General features: G+C 48.9%; 1 protein-coding gene across 3 annotated transcripts in view; it reads right to left on the bottom strand.

Moving 5' to 3' along the window:
- Positions 1 to 12,954: 12,954 nt before the first annotated feature.
- FKBP6 (FKBP prolyl isomerase family member 6 (inactive)) overlaps positions 12,955 to 21,706 on the bottom strand; it is a 32,205-nt gene continuing 23,453 nt past the window's right edge. Inside the window, exon 9 of one of the 3 annotated variants that reach the window (XM_072837447.1) lies at positions 12,955 to 16,645. The gene's annotated coding sequence lies outside the window, so the exon portion shown is untranslated. Of the gene's footprint in view, positions 16,646 to 17,954; positions 18,742 to 21,706 lie in introns of those variants that run through there. The other 2 variants (XM_072837446.1, XM_072837448.1) reach the window with 2 other exon arrangements.

The following is a 21,706-nucleotide window of genomic DNA, read 5'->3' as shown; positions in this document are numbered from 1 at the left end:
TCTCTTTCTTCTTCCTAGAATCAGAATCATAAATTTTCAGAGCCCTCAAAGCAGGTAGAAGCTGGGCAGGACACAGCTTGGAAACCACTGCTGTAGAAGGAAGAACTCAGGCTTCCTGCCACCTGCTTCTGCATTTCCAGTCCTAGCACCCTCGTGCTCTGAGATGCGGCGTAAGTTACTTAGCTTCTCTGAGCCACCCTTTTCGAAAACTAAAGGACAGTTAGGATAATCATGCCTAAGTCTCAGGGCCTGGTATGACATTTGGAAAGCCCTGGCCCTGTTTTTGCTTGAGGTGGGAGTCTCTCAAAATGTCTTGGTATAATCTTGAAAAATTTCTCAGGTGAACGGTGGCTGGCTGGTGACAAGTTCCCAGGCACTGTTGTGAGCCCACCCAGCTGGCATCTAGAGGATATAGTCTCTGGACACAGAGATCCTGCCTCCTTCTCTGTTCATTGCTGGGAGGACAACCCCACTGACCCCACCTGATGGCAGACCCCCACTGCCCCACCTCTCTGCCCAGTCCCGGCGGGGACCCCGTGAGAAGGCCCCCGCTCCCTCCTCACTGACCTTCCCAAACTGCCCGTTCACCCTGGGCTTGGGGTGTGGGCGGTGGCTGGAGGAGAATCCCCATCCCCATCCTCCTCCCCCAGACCCCCGCCGCGCGGGCGGACACCCCGGGAGGCCCCGCGCAGGAAGAAAGGCATTTCTGTCTCGCTCTGAACCCGCCTCGGGTTTCGCACTTCCCCTCCCCGGGACAATCCCGACCTTCACCGTGGAGGAACTTTTGCAAACACACACGCGCGCGCATGTATTTTTGGAAGAAGGGGAAAAATTCCAAGAGAACCTCTGCTCGGTTAGAAATGAAGTGAAGATTATATTAAGAATGAAAGGCGAGCGGGGCCGCTGGGCGCACACAGAAGGCCCTTTCATCGCGCCCGGCCGCGCGCCCCGGGCAGCTGCCAACACAAACGCGGGCGGAACAGAACCTGCGGAGCCGCCGGCCGCGCTGCCAGGGGCCGCCCCGCCGATGCAGGCTGGCGCCGCGCCCGTTTCCGCTCTGCTGACGCGCGCGAACCGCGGGCGGCGGGGACCCCGGGGCCGGGCGGGGCTGCGGGCGGCGTCCCCCGAGCTCCACCTGCGCGGGGCCCCCGGAGCCGCCCCGAGGCTGCCCGAGCGTGGACCTCGGGCCACGCTGCTGCTGCCGGCCCGCCTGCCTCGCTGGGAGCCCGCCGCCCTCGGCTCCGGGGCTGCTCGTCCTCATCTCGGGCGCCCCCCGCCCCCCACCCCACCCCCGCATGGGGAGCGGGAGCGCGCAGGGGGCTCAAGGCCGCCTCGTGCCTGAAGCCTGCCTGGGTCATCCCTGCGCTGGACTCCGGCAGGGCTTCCTCGAGGTCCCGTTAGTCCGTTAGGTCTGAGCCCCCCTCAGGGTCTGTGTCCCTCCCGCAGCCCTTTACCCTGGGCGAGCCTCCCCCAGCCCCCAAACAAGTTGGTGGGATGAAGAAAGAGCCGACGGGGGCAGCCTCGATGGCTCAGCGGTTTAGCGCCACCTTCAGCCCGGGGCGTGATCGGGATACCCGGGATGGAGTCCCACGTCGGGCTCCCTGCGTGGAGCCTGCTTCTCCCTCTGCCTGTGTCTCTGCCTCTCTCTCTGAATAAATAAATAAATAAATAAATAAATAAATAAATAAATAAATAAATAAAATCTTTTAAAAAAGAAAAAAGAAAGAACCCACGCCTGCCACAGGCCCCTGTCGCGCAGTGCTGGCCCCCAGTGGAAATCCTGCTGGAGGCTGGATGGGCAGTCTAATGGTTTGCCAACTGTGAACTAACTCCCATTAATGTTGGGAAAGCCACGTAGCCTCACCCAATACATTCTGTTATTTGGAATTGAAAAAGTCTCACCTAGTATCTTACCATATCTGAAAAGTAAAGCAGAGCACTTGCACTTGGTATTTATTTGTGGCCTTCACAATGTGCAACCTGCTTTCCTCTCTGGCCTTGAGTAGCCTTATGTTTGACAAGTGCTTGCCATTTACAGAGAACTTGCAGACGTGAGCGCATGAGATCAGAGGTAATCCCCACCACAGGACCGGTGTGGGATAAGGAAACAGGCTTCAGTATTAAGTGCCAAACCCGAAGTCACATAGACATAAAGGATGTCAATGAACTGCAGCCAAGTTGTCTCAGACCAGGGCACCCAGGCACGCTCCCGCTGTGCTCCTGCCCACTCCTACTCACCTCACCTAGGACTGACTGCTCCTGAACCCACACTCGGGGTCTCCAAGGTTGTGTGGCTCTGGTCCTCTGTCTTCCTCTTTGCTGACCTGGGTGTGTGCCCACCTGCCCACCCCTCCTCTGAGCCTGCAGCCTACCGTGGGTCCTTTGGCACCTGTGCTTCTGATGCTATGGGCTGGGATCCTGCACCCCCCTCCCCCAGCTGCTCCCTCTGTGCACAGCCTGCCCTATGCTGCCTCAGATTTGCCTTTTTGAATATGTAGGGGGCAAAAGCCAAAGGTTGAGACAGTGGATGAGATTTGGGAATGAAGGCAAGAGAGAGGACACAAGCATGGGGGCAACTAGATTTGCTCCTGTCTGGGATGTCACCACTAGCTAGCCTCAGGAGCATGAGAGAGAGGAGAGAGCAAGGAGGGGTGGTCTCAGGGTCCCTGCAGGTACAGTGGGTACCCTGCTGAAGGTCCCAAGAAGGTGGTGCTGGAGAAGGAGGTCTGGGAGGTTATGAGGTAAAGATGGAGGTGAGGTCTTGAGAATCAATGAGCTTGCTCAAGATGAACTATTCATATGCAGGAGAAGATGACCCAGGACAGGATCCCAACATTTAAGGGATTGGTAAGGGACTGGGAGAAGATGCAGGAGGGGAGGAAGGGAAAGAGGAAGATCAGTGAAGGAGGCAGAGAGAACAAGAGAGTGGTTTGTAAAACTGGCATGAGAAGGAATTTTTTTTAAAGATTTTATTTATTTATTCATGAGAGACACACACAGAGAGGCAGAGACACAGGCAGAGGGAGAAGCAGGCTCCATGCAGGGAACCTGACGTGGGTCGATCCCCGGTCTCCAGGATCAGGCCCTGGGCTGAAGGCGGCGCTAAACCGCTGAGCCACCCGGGCTGCCTGAGAAAGGATTTTAAGAAAGAAAGGAGTGTTTGAAACTGGTGGAAGATCTCCGAGGTCTGTGGGAACCTTTCCAGAAGTTACATGCTCACCAGTCAATTCAGGGGTTGCTGAAGACCCAGATCAGAGTGGTGTCCTTAGCGTGGTGACAATAATGGGCCAAGGGGCAGGAGCAAGAGCAGACAGTGGAGCTGAAGCCTGGCTAGTTCGAGCTTAACAGACAGGAGGAAGGCACACTGGAAACTACAGGTAGAACCAAAAGAAAACAAAGGAGTCCTAAATGGAAAGACATCCATGTTCATGGATTGGAAGATTTAATACCGTTAAAATGGCAACATTCCCCAACTTGATCTAGATTCAAATCCATCCCTACCAAAGTTCCCCCCAAAGCTGCTTTTGAGCAGAAATGGACAAGCTGATACTAAAACTTGTATAGAAAAGTCCAAAGAACCTGGAATACTTAAAACAAAAATTGAGGTGGGGGGGACAATGCTGGAGAACTCACAGTTCCTGATTACAAAACTTACCAGAGGGCTACAGTAATCAAGACTGTAATCATGAGGGCAGCCCAGGTGGCTCAGCAGTTTAGTGCCATCTTCAGCCCAGGGTGTGATCCTGGAGACCCAGGATCGAGTCCCACATCGGGCTTCCTGCATGGAGCCTGTTTGTCCCTCTGCCTGTGTCTCTGCCTTTCTCTCTCTCTCTCTCCCTCTCTCTCTCTGTGTGTCTCTCATGAGTGAATAAATAAAAGCTTAAAAAAAAAAAGACTGTAATCATGAGAATATAGACTTGTAGATACATAGACTAGTAAAATAGAATCAAGAGTTAAGAAAGAAACCCATATATATGTATGGTCAGTTGATTTTTTAAAAAATATTTTATTTACTTGAGAGAGAGAACATAAGTGGGGAGGGGCAGAGGGAGAGGGAGAGGCAGATTCCCCACTGAGCAGGGAGCCCGATGTGGGGCTCCATACCAAGACCCCGAGATCATGACCTAAGCTAAAGGTGGATGCTTAACGGACTGAGACACCCAGGTGCTCCATGGTCAATTGATTTTTGACAAGGGTGCCAAGACCATTCAATGGGTCTTGAATCATTTATTCTACAAATGGTGCTTGGAAACTGGATATCCATGTGCGAAAGAATGAAGTTGGACTCTTACTTCATACAATATACAAAAATTAACTCAAAATGGATCAACCTAAATCTAAGAGCTAAAGTTATAAAGTTCTTAAAAGAAAACAAAGGCAGATTTCATGACCTTGGATTTGGCAATGGTTTCTTGTATATGACATTAATAGCATAAGAAACAACAACAGAAGATAGGTATGTTTGGACTGCATCAAAACTCTTATGTTTCAAAGAACACCACCAAGAAAGTGGAAAGGCAATCTACAGAATGGGAGAACATTTTTGTAAATCATGAATCTGATATGGCACTCGTTTTGGAACATATAAAGAACTCTTACAACTCAGCAATAAAAAGGCAAGTGACCCAATTACAATATGGTCAAAGGATCTAAGTAGACATTTCTTCAAAGAAGATATACAAATGGCTAATGAGCACATGAAAAGATGCTTGACTTCAGTTGTCAGGGAAATGCAAATCAAAACCACAATGAGATGTTATTTCGCACTCACTAGGATGCCTGTATTAAAAAAGATGAAAAAAAAAAAAGAATAAGTGTTAGCGAGGATGTGGAAAAATCAGCACACACATACGTGGCGGATGGTTCAGTCTCTGTGGAAAACAGTAGGCTGGTTCCTCCAAAATTTATACATGGAGTTATCATATGACACAGCAATTTCATTCATAGGTGTATACCCCAAAGAAGTGAAAACAGGTGTTCAAATAAAAATATACATGAATTCTTGTAGTAGTATTATTATTTATAATAGTCAAGAAGTAGAAACAAATCAAATGTTGACCAGCTAATGAATGGATGAACCAAAAGTGGTGTGTCCATACAATGGGATACTATTCAACCAGAAAAAGGGACAAAGTCCTGATACATGCTATGACGTGGATGGATGAACATTATGTTTAGCAGAAGAAGCCAGACATGAAAAGACAAATGTTGTTTGATTGCCTTTACACGAAATCTCCAGAATACACAAGTCCATAAAAATAGAAAGTAGACTGGTGGTTGTCAGAGCCTAAGGGGAGGGGGAAATGGGAATGTTTGCAAATGGCTCTTTTTGGGGTGACCAGAATATTGTCAAATTAGAGAGGATAATGGTTGGACGACTTTTGTGATGATGCTAAAAAAAACCCAAACCATGAACTGCATACTTTATTTTTTTTTAAGATTTTATTTATTTATTCATGAGAGACAGTGAGGCAGAGACATAGGTCCCAATGCGGGACTTGATCCCAGGACCCTGGGATCATGATCTGAGCCAAAGGCAGACGCTCAACCACTAAGCCACCCAGGCATCCCTGAACTGCATACTTTAAAAGAGTGAAATTCATGGTATGTGAATCATGTCTCATTTTTTCAACAAAGGAGAAATATATGGAGAGATCCTTTTGTAAAAATTGTGAACTCCCTTGGCCGAGGGGGAGAAGGGACTGGGATTGCGGTGAGGGGTGAGGATTGACTGAATGGTTGACATTTTCAAGAAGTGAGTGAGTGAAATAAAATAAAAGCAGTCTGGCTGTGGCTGAAGAGAGGTTTGGGACTGAAGGAGTGTTCTGGTAGGAAGCAGAGGCTGGGCCGCGTGCAGAGGAAGGAGAGAAGCCTAGGTGGAGTACACAGAGGATGGCTGATGACCAGCATGAGGCCAGGGCCAATCGCACAGACCACAGCCGGCCAAGGGGCATAGCCTTCCAATCCCGAGGACCCGGGGAGGGGACGGGATGGACAAAGATCCAGAAGAGGTAGGGGTGAGGAGAAAGTGGGTCCTATTTCATGCCTTATGGCCTTTACTGTCTCTGTAGGGGTTGGAGGCCAGGTCTCTGGGCCCGGAGAGTGGAGTAGGGGTGCTTGGAAGGGAAGGGGGGTTCTGAACATCAGGGCGAGGTTAGGAAGGGCCTCCTCATGGAATCGATAAAGGAACCAGTGACGCATGAAAGGCTGCTGAGTAATTCTGAGGTTGGAAATGCACCTTGGTGATTTTCACATCCGTTCCATGGAGCCTGAGTGAGGCTCTTTGTGTGCTGGGGACACTGTACTATTGATGGCTGGTAGCTATCGGCTGTGGCCATGTAGGGGTTGGCCTGCCTGGGTGTCTGCTTTACCACACCCCCCTCCACCTGTCACCAAGAGGGCCCTTTGCCCTTGCAAAGGAACATGGTTGATGGTACCCAGGCAAGTGACCCCTGGGCTGGGGAGTCGCTTTATCTCTGGGTTGGGGACTGAATGGTTAGGGCCATGAGAAGAGGTAGCTGACACTGCTGTGGTCTTCAACCTTCCTATCCAATCCCATCCAATTTCCCAGCAACTGGTTGTTGTCCACTGTGGCCCCTAGGGCTCTCCAGACACCCAAGGATGCCATCCCCTGTGGCTTTCACAAACAGCATAGAGGGAGGTAGTCCCTCATGGTGGAGAAGCAGGGCACCGGGCATGACTTCATCCATGTGCCCACAGCCCTTCTCTCGGCTGGTGACTGTCCTCAAATCTGGAGCCCACAGACCTGCCTGGGGTCTGTGCCAGCACAAACCATGGCCCCCACTTGCTTTTTGGGTGCTGTCCCCAAGCCTGCCCTCAGCAGCACCTGCCCTGCCCCTTTTAGCAGTCCTTGCACCCACCCTCCCACCCCATGAGCTCACAGTCTTAGTCACAGACAAAAAAGGGTTTTTTCCATGAAGGGTCCTTGGACCAGATTTCCTTGACATGGTAGACCAGTGCAGACCTCATTTCCAAGCACCTATTCTACATTTTCTGACTTGTCCATAAAGGTTTCATAATGAGATCTATGTATTCTTTCAACAAACTGGGGCTCGTGTCTGTCAGACGGTGCTGAGGAACAGGGAACCCAAGTCGGGGGAAATATTGTCACTGCCCTTAAGCAGCTCTCACTCCTGGGGCAGTTGGGCCAGACCACAGGATTACTGCAGTGAGGTGGGGACCCAGGCCTGGGCATTGTGGAGGTAGCGCTGTCAGGGAGGTCAGGAAAGGAGGAGGTGAGAGTTAAAGTTTTTTTCTCTCCCCTTTTAGGGTTTCTGCATGTATTTTAAACTATCTTATATGTGTGATTTTGTATAAAGAAAACAATTTCTAAAAACATGAGGAATATTTGGATAATGAAGAGTGAAGTTTCTGTGATTTTATTTGATGGTTTGGGGGCTAGAAAAATTCACTCTTATGCTGAGCGGCTCCTTTTCCAGGCTTGCTGGGACCACCGATGGTAGCTGGGGACAAATGTGTCTTCACTCCCAGTTCTGCCACTGGAGGCTTGGGAGATTTGGGGGCTTCCACGTGAAAGTCCTATCTTAAACTAAGCTTTGAAAAAGGAGTGGGAGTGCAGTCTGGTTAGAGCAAGCGCAGAGGTGTGTGGCTGGAGGGGGCCAGGCCTTTTGTGCTAAATCAGGGAGTTTGAACTTTATCTCAAAGGTTACCGGAGCTACAGGAACTTTAAGCCAGGGCGGGACAGAACTAGCAGGTGGAGGAGGGATGGTGGAACCCAGACTGGACCGGGGACCGGGGAGGCTGGCTGGGAAGGTGAAAGAGGTTGGCATCAGATTCAAGCATGGTAGAGATGAAGAGTTAGGGACGATGCTAAGGACATCAGCCCTGGAGTCACGGGATGAGGCTGAGTGGGAGGAAGAAGAACAGGAAAGGAGAAAAGGTCTGGCTCAGGAGACTGGGCAGGGGACAGGAGCAGCAGCAATTGAGGGAAATGACCATCTCACCTCTGCCAGGGTGTTGAGGCACATTCTCTCTCTGTGGGGGGGTCTCCTGAGCTGGAGTGGGGTCCTCCTAATACAGACCACACTGGACAAGTCTGAATGCGTTAGCAAAGCCTAGTCCTCAAGTTCAGGCAATGATGCCAGAGTATCCTACTTACCTACCTCACAGTTTACTCCAAAAGGTTCTTAGAAACCAACAAGAGGTTTCCCATCCGGAATTAGGATTCAGATTCAGGTAGCGCATGAGGAACACCCATTGCTGAGTGAACACCCCTCCTGGCACAGGCCCTATAGGGCGCTACAGAGATATTTGGTGACTTGGGGTTAAGTTTGGGGTTCCTTCTGAGGTCACGTGGCCCCTTTTCCAGAATCCCTCTTTTCTAAACCAGCCATTTGTCTGCAGTCTCCCGGGCTCCTCTTGTTTCCTGGGATTTCTCCAAAAGCAGCCCAAAGCCACACTCAACCCCAAACCCAATCTCTTCTTGGATGTGGATCTTCTGGGTGTGAACGCTTCTGGGCGGTTCCACCTTGATGTGAGTAGTGATGGGAAGGTCAGTGGGAGGGAGCTGGTAAGGGAGCAGGATGAGGAGGTGGAGATCTGGCTGGAGTCCCTCCCCACTTCCAGCTGTGCTTTTGGTTTGAAGGGAATCAAGAATATCATGTTTATAAGAAAGATAAAACAGTTTTTGGTTTATTACAATATTGGTATCATATTGTATTATCTGCTGACATTTCTTTTTCTAGAATGTTTGCCTCCAAGGCCAAAATCATGAATGCATGTGTACAAATATGCATGTGCATGTGCACACCTATGCGCACACACACACACACACACACACACACACACGGGCATTTTTTTTTTTTTTTTTTGCTTAAGCGACGCTTTGGGTTAAGTCAGACTGCTCCTATCGTTACATCATTATGACTGAATTGACCAAAAAGATTAGAGAGGTCAAGGTCAGCTTCTTAACCAGGTGAGGAAGGAAGAGAGAACAGTCTCTCCCTGCAGCCAGCCCGGCCCGTGGGTGTGAGAGAATGAGTGTGGCTAGATGCCCCCACCCCGGAAGGAGAGCCTCAGGGCTCCCACTGGTGATGGGAGGGTCTGGGTCTCTCAGCTGGACACACACACAGCCTTCCGGGGTCTGATCTGCCCACATGCTCCTCAAACCTCCTGCTGCTTTGTGCCTAGAGCAGCTCCTGGACATCAAGTGGCTGCCCGCTGCTGCAGCCCCTCCCACCTTGGTGCTTAGCATTGACTGTGTGGGCTGCCCTTTCCTCCTTAAGGCCAGAACCAGACTACTGTACACGGAAGCTGCCGGATACCCAAGCGCAGGTCCCTTGCTGTCACCTAGGTGGGCCACAGTTTCTCTGGGCCTCCCTGGCTTGCTCTGGGAAGCATACAGTGGGTTATGTCGCCACCTATTGCTGGGTGGGTTTGCTCAGCAAAAGCCAGCCAGGGCCTTCTGGCTTGGTAGAGGGGAAAGAACTCAAATCCTCTTTTTGAGGACAGCACCTGGACTTGGGTGGGTAGAGACTGAGGTGAGAGGTTCTAGACCACCTAGTGGAAGTTCACCCAGTCCTAGCTCAGCTCTAGCCACACATCCTGGGGCAAGTTCTTCCTCCCCTGGGCCTTAGCCACCTTCCCTCCAATGAGAATCTAAAAGGCATGGGTGCTGGCAGGTCAGCACAGGGAGGGTTGAAGTAAGGAAAGCAGGGCCTCCCAGAGCTGGGGCTGAGTAGGAGGCTGTATGGAGGCCAGAGGCCTTGTTCCAACCAGTTCCACAGCAGCACTGAGGCAGGAAAGGCAGCGGTTACACCCAGGCTCTGATGGGGAAGTGTTGGCAGCTCTCGGTTAGTTCCTTTTTTGCAGGGGTAGGGGGGTGGGGGGGAGGGAAGAGAGAATCTCAGGCAGGCTCCCTGCCCAGCGTGAAGCCCAATGGGGCTCCATCCCACAACCCCAGGACCATGACTTGAGGTGAAATCAAGAGTCAGACACTCAGCTGACTGAACCACCCAAACGCCCCTCTTGGTTAGTTTCTTGACCTCCCTGAGCCATTTTCTTCCTCCCTTGGTAAGTTCACCTCAGAGTCACCCCAAGAATGAGGGTCCTGGCCAGCCCCAGAGACAGCAGCTATCATTACTGGGACCCCACACTGCCCAGGAAGCCGTGGGGAGGCTGACTCCATCACACCTCCTGATGTACACATCTTGTGAGAATGCAAGACAAAGACATACATGAAGGTCAACACGGCTGTCTATGCGAGAGGACACGGGGACGAGAGAGAGGAACAAAACATGGGGGGGGGGGGTCGTGCACAGATTGGTGGTGACGTGCCATGACTAGCTCTGTTCTCCACACCTCCATGCCTCCAAACCCATGTCAGTTGAAGGCTGGCTTACTGAGAGCAAACCACGTGATGTGGCTAGAGGGGGCCAGTGCCACCTGGAAGTCACCTTAGCTGCCATGTGCTGCCCACTGAGGAGCCCTTTCAGAAGTTGTTTTGGAGATTGGCAATATCCAAGCTGGTTTCCTTGTTCATCAGGGGCCATATGTCCCCTTGGCAGAAAGAGAGGATGCTGCTGTCCCACTCAGACACACAAGGTAGGTTCGGAGCAGCCGGCTGGTCTTCCTTCAAAGTCCCACCCAGTGCCACAGGCTGCCGCTGTCTCACAGTCCCAGCCCAATGCAGATGAAATGCAGCCAGTTCCCTCAGGGCTTGAGGACACTAATAACACGTGGATATGTTGTAAACTGTACAGAAGCCTCAATCTCCCAGGGTGTGCTGGCCAGAAGGGCCGCTGCTACGTGTGAAGCACACTCTTCCCGTTCTTTATTTACACACATGAATGTATTCAGACTCCATGTGTTATCCTCCAGGTTCTATCTTGGTCCTCAAAGTCACCAAGTGTCCCCGTGGGAGCGGCACTGTGATCTCTCTTACACTCCCCTTTGAAGGACTCACAGTTGCTTCCAATTTTGCCACATCCTCAACAGTGGCAGACGTGCTTTTAGCCCACAAGTACAAGTGGTTTTGAAGGACAGAGTCCTACAAGGGGGACTGCTGGGTTAAACTTTTAATACTTTCAAACGGTCTTCCCAAAAGTCTTCAAGGCAGAGTGACTATCCTCACACACCCACCTCAGGCCACCCCCCTGCTAAAGCTTTCAACAAGTCTCCTCCAAGGGAAAGCTGGGGAAAGATGGCAAGCCCGGAGTGGGGAGTGATGGGGCACCCCACACATGGGTATGCGGGCATTGTTGGGGCGCAGCCAGGCTGGGGACAGGAGAGAAGCAGTGAGAGCAAAGGCTGAGGAGGTCAGTGAAGGCTGAGGAGTCGAGACAACCCAGAGGCACTTATGAAGGCATGGCTGTGTGGCCACACCAGAGGCGAGGATGAAAGGGCAGCTGGGTGGATGCCCTTGCCAGCTGCAGAGACAGGCCGTGGCAGAGGGGCTGGGTGGGGTGCGTACATGGGGTAGGGCAGTGGTTTTGGTCTAGGCCCTCCTGGACCTGGAGGAACTAAGGAATGTCAGACCCCAGGTGATCCCAGGTCCAGATCCTGAGGCCTGGAGCAGACCTGGGAACCATCAGTAAGGTGTTTGTGGCCTCTAGAGAAAAACATGCTTCTAAGGCTACCACTCCGGTACTCTGGATTAAAGGAAACATGGCGGTGGGGTAGGGGGTGGTCAGGAGTCACCCAGGGGGACTGCTCAGCACATGGGACCCTGTAGCACCACCCTGCCCTTCCTCCGCAGGCACAGAGGCAGCACCCAGCCTGCCCCGTGAGGATTTGGTTTCTGCTCTCTGAGCTGATCCTGTCAGGAAGTTGAGGCACCAGAAGGTGTGGCACAGGCCAGGTGCCTCTTGGGTCAGGGAACATGCCCAGCCCTCTAGCCCTCTAGCCTTGTGGTCTGGTGGGGTCACTTCTGAGTGGGTGTTGATCACAGGAACTAATCTGAAATGCTCTGGGTGTTTTTTTTTGTTTTTGTTTTTGTTTTTTTGTTTGTTAAAGATTTTATTTATTTATTCATGAGAAACAGAGAGAGAGAAATAGGCAGAGGGAGAAGCAGGCTCCATGCAGGGATCCTGACGTGGGGCTCAATTCTGGGACTCCAGGATCATGCCCTGAAACGAAGGCAGGCACCCAACTGCTGAGCCACCCAGGGATCTCCGCTCTGGGCGTTTTTGAAGGGGGAGGGGGAAGACGGTGGTAATGAGAAGGGTGAAACCAAAGGACTGCTTAAGGAAAGTCCTTGGGAGGAAATCAAGAGCTTCCAGCTAGGAAATTCAGGGAAGAGATAAAGAGGGCAAAGACCACTGGATTCGACTGCCATGAGGTTGGGGCGAGATGGCAAGATGGCAAGGAAGGCAGCATGCTGGGGAAAAACTGGGGGCCACAGTGGAGAGAGCCAGTGTCGACAATACCCTTGAAGAAAGGTGGCCAGGAACGCAGGCAAGGGTCAGGGAGGGTGAAGAGGGAGGACACAGGGTCCATAAAAGGATCCTATGGCCATGTGGATGCTGCAGGAAGGCCTGAAAAAGCTGTGGAGTAAAGACGGTAAGGGTCAGGGGTCGGGAGCAGAACCCAGGAGAGGGCACTTTCGGCCTCAGCCTGCAGGGGAGACACTGGCCTGTCTGCTGGGAGTCAGGATCCAGCCCTGGGGGAGCCAAGTGCTAGAGGATTGGTAGCTCCAAGATTTGTCCTGGATTCATCCCATAGCAGCAGCTCCCCACAGAAGGGAGGATACAAGGGAGCCCCAACCCCAATGCTCAGGCATTTCCTTATTGGGTACATTGGAAAGAACTGCTCTGGCTCTAGAAAAGAAACCCCAGTTCTGGCTCCTGCTGATCCAACTGGTCTTTTTTTTTTTTTTTTTTTTTTCCAACTGGTCTTAATGAATGGCTGTCCCTCTACCCCACCTACTGACTTTACAAGTTTAGTTGAATTCACACAATTAATTTATACTGGATCTTGCAAGGACAGGAAAAGGTTTTATTTATTTACAACAGAAACATGTGTAACATAATTCTCTCTCTAAAACAGAAAACCCTATAAAATAAACAAAGTAATCTCTATTTGTATTTACCCAGGGACATTAACAGCCGGAAAGGGGGCTGGGACTGGGAGAAAAGCCAAGGACTAATTCCATTTAAAAAAAGAAAAAAAAAAAAACTGCCTTTAAAAAAATAGCATTTTTCTACTTGTCAGTAGCTACACTTTCCCCTACTCTGTGTATGAAAACGTGAAACAGAAAACAGCACCTGTGAAAACACATTTCAGCAGCGTCAGTCAGAGATGAGGCAACGGCCCAGGGCTGTGGAATTCCAGCTCCAACTTCCAGGCGTGTCCCCACAATAGCATGCACTGGGGAGTTCTTTCCAGAAAGCCCCCTAGCCCCACTGACAGAGAACTCCAGCAGCCTGGCCGCTCTTGTCTGTAGTTTAGCTGAAGAATCTAGGATCAAACACAGCAGTTAGAAACATACCAGGACACAGCTGCCCAATGTAGAGCAATCATAATCTGGATGTTCCATATGTGCCTGCAGCCACAGGTTAGAGCACCAGAGCCAGCCCTGGGTCTGCAATGATGACCCTAGGAGAGTTTGGGGGACAGATCCCATGGTTGTGCAGCCCCTACTGGGTGGGTTCTGGGTTAACATGGTGGCCCTGAAACTTCAAATCAATAATACAGGACAGTCTCAGAAGATCAGAACAGAAAGGATCCTAAGATCATCCAGCTCAACTTCATTTTTCAGAGGAGGCCTCAAAAGACTAATTTTTGAATGCAGGTAGAGCTTTACTTATTGGATTTCTCAACTGTTCCCCAAGGAGTGACACTTCCTTAGCCATTTACAGATGGGAAAAAAGCCGATAGAGAAGCAGCTGCTTTTTAACCAGCGACCACAAACACCTGTCGTACACACTGGGGTGGCACAACCCACTCGGAATGCAACCAAACCAGGAGCCGGGACAAACCTTTCACGGGCAGCTCCATGGTACACCTGGCATCACACTGCCAGACAGACAACACACACACTGATGTGGAGAAATGGTGTGGTAGTTTATCCAGCACCAGGGGACTACAGTTCAATCCTTGAGTACCACCACACCTCCACTCTGTGCTCCTTCGTTTCCTCATCTTTACAATGTGCACAACAATACCTCCCAAAACTGCTGCAAGGTGAGTGTGAAGGTCATCTGAAGGAGGGCACCTGATGGATGCTACAGTAACAACCTACTGATGGTTCTGCAGTCTCTGCCTGCCTAGCACCCCTCCTCCCTGATTCCCTGGAGCCAAACACTGGTCCTAGAGCCGCAAAATGCTGGTACACGAAGGGCTGGGAGGCTGGTGGGCATTCCCAGCAATGGAGAATGCAGATGATGTGCGAGTACAAACATTTCATTCCCTTCAGGCAGAACAGCAGTTTCTGAGAGGAGGAGAAACTTGCCTGTGCCATTCCTCTCAATGCCCAGGCTCCGCCCCCCTGCACCGCCCCCCCCCCCAGCAGCAGCAGGAGGTGGGTACAGTCCAGGGCGGGAGGAGGAAGGTTAATAAGGCTTCCTCCTCAAGCTGTGTATGTTGTTTCTCATTTAAATCTACAGAATGCTTTTTGTCGCTATAAATACTATGGCACTCCAGTGGTTAAGCCTTTGTTGGCTGGCCTTTATTACAAAGTACAGAAAAATATGGTGCCAGTAAAATTCAACTTATAAATCTTAAAGTCACCACTCCGATGGAACTCATTTTTAGTGGGATAAATAAAACACAAAAATAGAAGTACTATAAAAAAATAAGCAGGCCATGGGGGTACAGAATGATACAGGTTTTTAACATGAGGTAACGCAAAGATCTCTCTGAGGGGCCAATTTAAGGAGATGGAACTCCATGAACAGGCAGGAGAAGGGCTTTCCAGGCTATAGAATACTGACACAAAGGCCAGGAGTCAGAAACATGATTAGAGCAAATGAGAAACCTCAGAAAGCCAGTGTGGCTTGGGTGGAGTGCACAAGGGGAGGAAAGGTAGACCACGACACTGGAGTGGCAGCAAGGTGCCAAGTCACTGGGGCCACAGAAGCATCAGGCAGGACTTTTAGGTTTTACTTTGAGCACATTGGGAAGCCATCAGAGGTTCTGAGCAGAGAAAACAACTTTTTAAGAAAAGAAAGGTTATTCTAGCTGTTTTGTGGGGAAGAGATGGTAGGGGCATAAGAACAGCCCTGAGGAGAAAGCAGTCCCTTCTCACCTGGGCTCTCAGCCTGCTCTGTCCAACACACCAAGGTGGCAGCTGCAAGGCAGTGCCAGGTTCCTGGTATGGGCCTTTGGAGACTGGCAGCTTCACTTTCTGTTGGGCAGCATCTCACATCCCATTTATTCCTCCATGAACCCAAGCTGCCATGCAAGTGCAACCATTCTAAGGCCATTGTACTGGACAGGCCACATGTGGGCTCCAGTCAACAGTCCATTCCTATGCCTGACTATAATGAGGCCCCCTGCCCATGGCCACCGATGTGGGAAGCATTTGCTGTACTCTCCTAGGCATCTAGACAAGGAGAGGATGGGGGAATGACCACACAGGACGCATGAGGGCAGAAACATCAAAAGCACTTTCCTGTCCAAACCCAAGCAAAGTCCTGGAGAAACAGCATGCTGGCAATAATATCTTAAGGATCTCTGATGCAATCACACTGAGAAATGTCCATTCCTGGGACCAAAGCCAATTTGATAATCCCTCTGATCACTTGCAACTTCTACCCAGCTCAGGGCCCAGCAGGCCTTGCAATGTTCAGGCCCAGAACCTACTGGTGAATCAAGACAGAGCTCAAACCCTAGAGTCAGTCAGGGGAGAGGGAAACTCATCGGAGCACCCATGGAGCATATCTAGTCATTCCACTACTAATGCTGTTAGTTATACAAACAAGCAAGAATCATTCTATCGTTAAAGTGAAGGAGTTAATTTACCCGGTATAGATGTGAGCCCTTTGTTCCAGGTATCAGAGGTGGCATTTTAAGTCCATAAACAGAAATTTTGGTACAAAATCTTATTTACTTTATTTAAAATAAAATCTTAGAAAACAAAAATCTACATCCAAGTGGAGCTCGAACCCACAACCCTGCAACCAAGAGTTGCACACTACTGACCAAGCCAGTCAGGCATTTAGTACAACTATTTAGATATTTGAATACAAAATAAAGATCTAGATCCCTACTTCAAGTTAAGGATGGAAATAAACTACCAATAGTTTTAAAACTCTAAACATAAAAAAGAACTCTAAAACTACTAGAAGGACACAGATGTTTCTTGTAAGTTGTGAGAAATGTAAATAAACAATAAGCAAATGAGGAGATACTTCCCAAGTAATCAAGGAAATACAAAATTCAAACACCAGAAAGGTTGGATGAGGCCCCTCCCACAGGTAACTGCACTCCCTGAGCTCTAGTCCACAGGAACAGGAGCACCTGTGGACCGGTGCCTGGAGCCTGGGTAAAGCTGGCCACCTTAGCCCACCTGGCTGGGGAGCCCTTCCTATCCACAAGTCCACAAGGTTGTGCTCAGGCTCATTGTACCCCTCTTCACGGGGGTCTCGGGCTCTCCGTTTGCTTTCTTCTCAAGTCCAGAAGTCCCCTGCACTCTTCCCTCTCAGGCATCAAGCTGCCTATTAACCTGGGAGGAGGAGTAAATTTAGTTCCCTTTTACTTCAAACTCTCCTCAGTTTCAAGGTCTTTCATTACACAATGTCCCGGAGATGAGCTTTCTCTGGGAAGGAACCATTCTTTGTGCACAAGAACCTCTACTGTTCTCCCAAAGCAGCCAATTAAAAATGCACAATATTTCTATCCCTGCCACATCAAAGATTCAATATTATAGAAACCATAACAGCAGGTCAAAGGGTAAAAAAAAAAAAAAAAAAAAAAAGCTTATCTTTGTGACAGGAAGGCGTTTGATACCAGTTCCTCCTGATAAAAGCTTTTAATAAAAACATTTCCTTAACATGGTAAAAAGACTATCTCAACCAAAAGTCTGCATCACACTTAAGAGCTAAGAGTGGCTGGTCCAGCACAGCCATGAGAGACGTGGATGTGCAGCACTGTCACCCAGCACTAGCCTACATGCTTAGATGGGCTCTGGGTAAAATAAGAAATGTACCTGGTAGAAATATTTGGATACAATGATCATATATATACCTAGAATATCCAGGGAAGCAACTAACCAACTAATGTAACTTACTGACAGAATTATGAAAAAAACTAAAAAACTCACAAAGGTGTTTGGTTACACAGAAATAGCAATATTTATAGAAAGGACACTTGACTCTGTAAACATGTGAAAAGATGTTTAGGGACAGGCTAATACTAATAACAAGATTTCCTCTCAGATGTACCAAACTGGCAAAGATTAAACAGTATAAATGATAGAAAAGCTATGGGACATAAGCTCTCAAATGCTACCAGAGGGTCTGTAAATTGGTACAGCCACTTAGGAGATCAATTCAGCAATACCCAGTTCAGCTGAAGAAATACAGATCACAACTCAAGAACACATTTACTAAGTGTCACAGAAACTCAGGTGTGGGGGCCATAAGTACAGTACACCTCCTGTTACTATTAAGAATTTTACAATACTCTCCTAGGATGGAATGCAACTCACCATTTTTTTAAAAAATGAGATGGTAGTTGAGTGCTAACTTGGTGATCACCCAATGTATTTAAGTTTTATTTAACTCATCTCTATGCCCAATGTGGGGCTTGAACTCATGACGCCAAGATCAAGAGTCACATGCTGTTCCAACTGAGTTAGCCAGGCACTCCCCCAAAATGTACTTAAACACATTACTGTACAAAATATAGGATACTATTTGTAGGGATTCTATTTGCATATATACCCACAAATATTTACAAAAATATTCTCAAATATTCACAAAAAACCCTTTAGGAAGGATACATATAAAAACATCAACAGTGGTTATCTGTCAGTGGGGGGGTGAGCTTGGGGACTGGGAGCTTTTACTTCAACTCTCCTCCTTTTTTTTTTTTTTAAACTGTAAGCATGTAGCATTTTAATAATTTAAATACTGACAAAAAGTTGTAGGGTAGGGTGGGTAGAGGAAACTGAACCTAGAATGCTGATAACTGTCAGGTGGATAATGCATACGTGGGCAGATCAGCACGCCATCTTTTCCTACCTTCAGGTTTGAAAACCTCCATAAGAAAAAGCTTAATAATAATCAAGTGAAAAAACAAAAACATGTTTCAAGGGATCCCTGGGTGGCGCAGTGGTTTGGCGCCTGCCTTTGGCCCAGGGCGCGATCCTGGAGACCCGGGATCGAGTCCCACGTCGGGCTCCCGGTGCATGGAGCCTGCTTCTCCCTTTGCCTGTGTCTCTGCCTCTCTCTCTCTCTCTCTGTGTGACTATCATAAATAAATAAAAATTAAAAAAAAAAACAACGTTTCAATCTAGTCCATGTTCTGTGAAATGACTTTAGACATAAATCCTATGATTAATGTTCCCTCAGGGAGTAGACATTCCCAGGAGCACTGATGGTAGAGACAATTGCCAAGATCAGACATTGGGATTTTAGGAGGTTCAGTTAGTTGAATTTTCAAATTGCAACCAATAAAAAGTAATACTTTAGTATAAATTAACAGGTATCAAAATGGAAAAGTTCACATTTTGCAAATCCAATTCCCTTAGGATCCTGAGGTGTAGACAGAGAAAAAGGTCATCAGGTCTCCACGGCTCAAGGAAAGAGAAGCCGAGACCTACAAAGACAAAAGCAGCCAGACTTAGGCAGAGAACACAGACCAAGTTCCAATAGGCAGTCTCCCACTGAATATATGAATACTGAACAAGTGGCTTCCGAGGAGAGCATACCCAGACCTGGGGAAAAGGCAGCCAATGTGAAATACAAACTCCAGCAAGGATATGATTGGTGTCCACAATAATTGCACATAATAGCGAGTAGTAATCAAAGAAGAGTGTGAAAGTGTAACAGAGAAGCCCAAGAAGTGATGTAATCCTGGAAGCCTGAGCCGGAGGCTGCAGAGCCCAGGATGTTGATGCTGGAGAGCGGAGTACAAAGCCCTGGGGCCGGGCAGGGTGAACAGCGTTCCCACGGAGTCAGATGCCAGCCCCGCCCTGTCTCCCAACCTTGTCCGTGGCCCATCCCTCTAGGGCCACAACAGGGAACCAGAGTGAACAGTCAGCCTCAAGTGGCATCTGTGAGAAACGTTTGCAACAGTGGGTCTTTGAAAAATGGATGAAAGCTGTGGATCCCTCTTCAAAATCCCAGAAAATGCACAAACATTGTAAATAAAGGAGAAGATTCATAGACCCTCTCTACAGCCATTTTCTTAACTGGTTCTCTTTCTTGAAACACATTATTCAGGGATGCCTGGGTGGCTCAGCGGTTGAGTGTCTGCCTTTGGCTCAGGGTGTGATCCCAGATCCTGGGATCAAGTCCCACACCGGGCTCCCTGCATGGAGCCTGCTTCTCCCTCTGCCTGTGTCTGTCTCTCTCATGAATAAATAAATAAAATCTTAAAAAAAAAACCCACATTATTCAGCCAATTGGAAGAAACTAGTCTGGCTATCTCAAGTAATTCCAGCTGAAGGAGAAGAATTTTAGAAGGAGCCCTAGCCCATTCATACTCTGCTATGTGATGTTCTGGCCTGTTTGATCCATCCCTCCTGCTCCTGTCACCCTATAGGCAGTGGTTCAAAGCAGACACTCAATGCTGGGCCCTCTTTTATCTGTCCCTCCCCAACTCGGCCCTGGTTCTCTGGCTCCACATTGATCCTATCACTGTCCAAGGTTGGCCTCCTCCAGTGGTCCTCTGGCTCAGCGACCTGCCCCTTCCCTTGGCTACATCCCTGTACTTCTTACTGCTGGCATGAGACAGGGGCCATTCAGTGGTGTTCCCTACCTGCTGGGAACCCTGTCAAGCTCTCTGAGTGGTCCCCCAAGCCTAGCTTTTCTAGGCTTAAACAGAACTAGAGAGCACCCCAGAGCCCTCCCCTCTGTGGGGGTGGCTAGGACCCAGAGCACAGCCCTGCTGTACTTCTCCAATGACAACTGTCAGAGCTTGTGACTGTCAGTTGAAGGCAGCAGGGCATATGGTCAAAGAGATAAAAAGTGCCACCCAACTGCCAGCTTCATTTCAAGACAAGATTTGTATTTAAAGATGCAATGGAAGCCCAGAGGTGTTAATGGACTTGGCTAGGGTCACAGCAAGGCAGGAAGATGGAGAAGCCACATTTTCCATTTCTTAACCCTGTTATGAATGGTAAAGGGCACTTCCATAATCATGGATTTTGAAAATTAGTAAAAGGAACCTAGTTGTCTCCTGAAATTTAATTAAGTAGCACTCAAAGATACCTTATCCACAAAAAACACAGAATCCACTGAAGTGAACCTTGGGAGGAGGCAGGTTTGGAGCCCATTACACCTGCCAAGACAGGATGTGAAGAGAAGTGAAGGGCCAAGAAGACTCTGCCAGGGGAAGTGCTTTCTCAGGAAGGGAATAATGAAAAGGTGCTAGCCTAAGTGGAGTTATTTATAGTTACACAACAAAGGGATGACTTCAATGATACCTCCTGAGCTGGGAGAAAAGGCATTTCACAGATATTCAAAAGATCAAGGGACTGTGTCTAACAGTTTGCTTGGAAAACGACATGGCCCTCATCTGACAACAAGAGAATGCCTGGCTGGCCCAGTTACCCTTGAGAAAATACAACTACATTTTGAGGGGAAAAAAAAGTAGAGATTCAGAGAAAGAAAATTTGAAGAACTAATAATATGTAAAATTACCAAAATACTTTTTTAAAAAAAGATTTTATTTATTTATTCCTGAGAGACACAGAGACAGAGAGAGAGAGAGGCAAAGAGAGAGGCAGAGAGAGAAGCAGGCTCCATGCAGAGAGCCTGATGTGGGACTCCATCCTGGGACTCTGGGATCACGTCCTGGGCCAAAGGCAGATGCCAAACTGCTGAGCCACCCATGCGTCCCCCAAAATACCTTTAAACAAGTTATTGTTTGTTCAGGACTCAGAAGTGTCTTACTGGAGGCATGAAATACCTATCTACTCAAGAGTAGATTTGAGAATTTCTTCTTAATCTCTTTGGGAAGAGGGGGATCAAATAGATTCGTCATCTAGATCCAGTCACATACTGTGGGGAAAGGATGATTTGCTCCTAGGATTTTCCTGGCAACTCACCAACCTGGCCTGGACACAGGAAGACTATTTTGGAACAAGAGAACCCTTGACCCCTGAGGACACCTTCAGCTTCAGTGCTGGCACCAAGCTCTGTGGGGCCTGCTGCTTTAGTGCTCACTTCAGGCCAATTCTCTGAACCAGGACTAAATCCCAGAACTTCAGCTAATAAGAACATACTCTCTGTAGCATGGACTTTATTCCCACTGAAGCCTCCCAGGAGCTGCTCTGGCTTCCTGGAAAACATTTAAACTGTTTTCTTTTCTTCTTTCTTTCTTCCTTTCTTTCTTTGAGAGAGAGAGAGAGAGAGAGAGAGAGAGAGAGAGAGAGAAACACACGCATGTACAAGTAGGGGCAGGAGCAGAGGGAGAGGGACAAGTAAACTTCACGCTATGTGTGGAGCCTGACTTGGGGCTCCATCTCCTGACTCCTAGACATCATGACCTGAGCTGAAATCAAGAGTTGGACACTTAACTGACTAAGCCACCTAGGTGCCCCAAGAAAACATTTAAA

The sequence above is a fragment of the Canis lupus genome, chromosome 8, assembly GCF_048164855.1.
Source record: "Canis lupus baileyi chromosome 8, mCanLup2.hap1, whole genome shotgun sequence".
NCBI lineage: Eukaryota > Metazoa > Chordata > Mammalia > Carnivora > Canidae > Canis > Canis lupus.
Note: the sequence above shows the minus strand (reverse complement) of the source record. Positions and strands in the feature narration are given on the sequence as shown.